This window comes from Micropterus salmoides, unplaced genomic scaffold (genome assembly GCF_014851395.1).
Source record: "Micropterus salmoides isolate LMB-PRFRI ecotype aquatic unplaced genomic scaffold, ASM1485139v1 Ms_hic_scaffold_4181, whole genome shotgun sequence".
In the NCBI taxonomy this organism is placed as follows: Eukaryota; Metazoa; Chordata; class Actinopteri; order Centrarchiformes; family Centrarchidae; genus Micropterus; species Micropterus salmoides.
Window position 1 is genome coordinate 37313 of NW_024043575.1, and position 3259 is coordinate 40571.

The 3259-nt window shown below is 38.6% G+C and overlaps 1 long non-coding RNA gene across 1 annotated transcript; it reads right to left on the minus strand.

The window, feature by feature from the left end:
- Positions 1–2136: 2136 nt before the first annotated feature.
- Positions 2137–3193, minus strand: LOC119887459. The gene is made up of 3 exons (XR_005441717.1): positions 2828–3193; positions 2492–2704; positions 2137–2391 (listed from the first exon to the last, which is right to left on the minus strand). It is a non-coding gene; the product is annotated as an uncharacterized LOC119887459 (long non-coding RNA).
- Positions 3194–3259: the final 66 nt, after the last annotated feature.

Here is a 3259-nt window from a genome sequence, read left to right on the forward strand (position 1 = left end):
TAGAGAGCAAATGACATGTGTCAGCTCATGAGTCAGTAACTTCTAACCTGTGTTTGACTTACTGCTCTCTGTTTCTGCAAAAGGCTGCTACACGAGCCCAGTGAAGCAGCATGAGGACAGTGGGAGATGTATTTTTGTATTTAGGATTTTTACAGTTATTTCATCTATTATGGTGAGTTTGAAAGTTCAGTGATCCCTGACATCTGTTTGTGTTTTTGCAGCTTGACGTGATGTGACCACAGGGCTTCATGCCCAAAAGCACACACAATGAGGCCTCTTAAATCCTAAGTCTAACACATGTACAGTACGATCTTAGATCTTTATCTCCTATGGTAGTGCACTGGAGTGGAAACCTTTTAAAAGACAATGACAGATGTAAACAAAAGCCACTTCTTGTTTCCTAGGTGGAGACTAAATACAAACATGGTTGTGGCTAGTCAAATCCAGCTACTGTCTACAGGTATATCTAGCATTTCTGCTAGTCTATCCCAGTAAATAAAAACCCTTGGGCAAATGGACTTTTTCAGGCCCTTAAAGGGGTAATCCGAAGATTTAGCATTTCATTTTCATATAGTTGTGACCTCACATAAAAAAAAAAACAAAAGATGTTTCCAGTTTGTAAAAAGATGTATTTAGTGGGGGTATAAAAGCTGATATCCAGTAAATGTGTGCACTTCCTCTCTTAAAGCTGCATTAATCAACATTTTTATGTAAATTATGAATCAAATGACTAAATGTAATGTAAAAAGGGTCACTCATAGTGATGAATCTACAGAGACTTATCCCTCAGCTTTGCAGTTCCGCTCTCTGGAGTGTTTCACCCACAAACTGCACTCTCAACCTTGTTTCCGGCTGAAGGCGGCAGCCGTTTTCAGTGGAAAATTGCTGATAAGTACTCCCTGCATTATCTGTCCAGCAATAGTGACAGTGAGTAGCTAAAGTCACTAATTATGTAATTGCTAAGATGCAATGGTCACAACTGAAGAAAGTTAAAAGGAAGTTTTTCCTTGCCTCTGTCGCCTTGTGCTTGCTCTTGGTGGGAACTGTTGGGCTTCTGTAAATAGCATCATAGAGTACGGTCTAGACCTGCTCTTTTATGAAAAGCGCTGTAAGATAACTGTTGTTGTGATTTGGCGCTATATAAATACAATTGAATTGAACTGAAGCCACTTTTTCAAAACTCTTTACACAGTCTGCATTACCAACATGCATCCTGGCCAAACAGTTAATCTTACCTCCAAAAAAAATCTCAAAATAGACTCGTACAACGAAAACACTGGCAACAATTCTCATTTAGAAAGCATACAGTCTCACTCATAACACTGAAAAACAGGGAGCATTACATAAATGAAGAACTTTTATCTTTGAAGCGTGAGCAAATAAATTAGGTTCACATATTTTCAGTTTGACGGTAAATGCAGCAATTTGCTTCAATGTCCTTTATTTGTTCTATTTCTATGGATCGTATTGCAAACTGAAAAACTTTACTGTAAGCTGAAACAACAAAGCGAACCAGTCTGTAACAGCAGCAGAGTGGTGGAATGCCACATTATCCCACACAACAACAAAGATAGGGGAGTTTCTTGCTCCACTCTCCTCCGCTGGCGCAAGGCAATTATGCAGGTCATCCAGGAAAGACATAAGCCTCTCCCTAGTGTCGAGGCCAATGAGTGGTTTGTGTAACAGCAAATCATTGGACAGTGCTGCACACATCGTGATGTTAGCTCCTCTCTGCCCTGGGACATCTACGGTTGCTCTCAGATATATTTATAAAATACAGTAAATACACAGTTTTACAGTCCCCCCCCCCCCAATTGCTAAATGATAGTGCGCACAACTGGAGCTACATGTGCAAACTCAGTCACCTGCGCTAAACAGTTCACATCACCTGCAAAACTCATTCCAAGCAACACAACTCTTAACACATGGCTCAAAACAGGCTTGGTGCAGCCAAACACTATGCACAACCCTCACTGAGATAACACACACACACACACACACACATACACACACACACAGTGTAAAAACACTAGCATCAAACACAAATACAGAAAATACAAACTTTTCATCTTTACAGTTTGAACAATTTCAGTGACTTCATAGAAAGTAATATTTTCTTCAAAGAAAAGAGTGACATTCTTTCACATGATTTATTTAAATTTTTTGAACATAACAATTCCTTAAGGTAAATGAAAATTAGCAGTTTGCTTCAATAGTCTGTAGTAATTTACAGAATTACAGTAATGAGAAAAAAAAAAGTAGAAACTAAAAGTACATACTGTAATTTGAACAAATAATTGAGGGCTAATCAGTTACTTAAAGGTTAAATCCAGCTTCATCGATAAATACAAATGAATGTGGTGTTTCCAGTGTTTCCACCTCCATTACTTTCTGAAAAACAGTAAGTGCACAGTTTTACTGTAGTAATGCTAGTGTTTTTTTTTACTGTAAATATTTTTTATAGCTGTGTATGTAACCTCAGACATCTTACCTGGACATATTGATAACGGAGTTCTTTCACACATTCAGTTTCTCTTAAATGGTACAGTGTACAACTGTTTCGTTCTTAATTTATGTTTCTCCAGGACTCTGGCAATTGTCTGACCGAATTCACAGTTCCAAAAGTGAGATTGTTCTGCCAGCACTCCGTCCTGAATTTCTCGCAGTTTTATTGCATTGTTGCCTGGGAGGCAACCTTTGTATCCTACAGTAAGACACAAACAATCAATACATTTTACTGTAAAATGTCAGTACATGTAAAAATGTAAACATACTGATTTGTACCATAAAATGTAATTCAGTTATCATTGAAAGATGCACATCTCACCTGTTGTGTGCCAGGAAATCCGTACTATTTCTTTCAACAACATGGCCAATAATTGTGGCCCTTATCTCATCAGAGACCACCGCTCTTGGTTTTCTTCTCCTTTGTCTTCCACAAATCCTTCTCCTTGCCACTCTTCTTTCCCCACCAACCTGTGTCCCTTGATCCTTGTTTTGAAACTACTGCCATCTGAAGCTGTCCCCAGGACACCTGGGCAGGCTTTCAACTGAAATTTTTATCAGCTGTTTGTGTTGTGTTCTAAGATTTTCTACTTATTTCAATCTGGTCCCTGCAGAAATGCAGTACATTTACCATCAATCTGTTTTCAATGTGTTTTTAACAGTTTTGGGCACAGTGTGTTCTGCAGATACAGTGGGGAAATAAGTATTTGACCCCTTGCTGATTTTGCAGGTTTGCCCACTTACAAAGAATGCA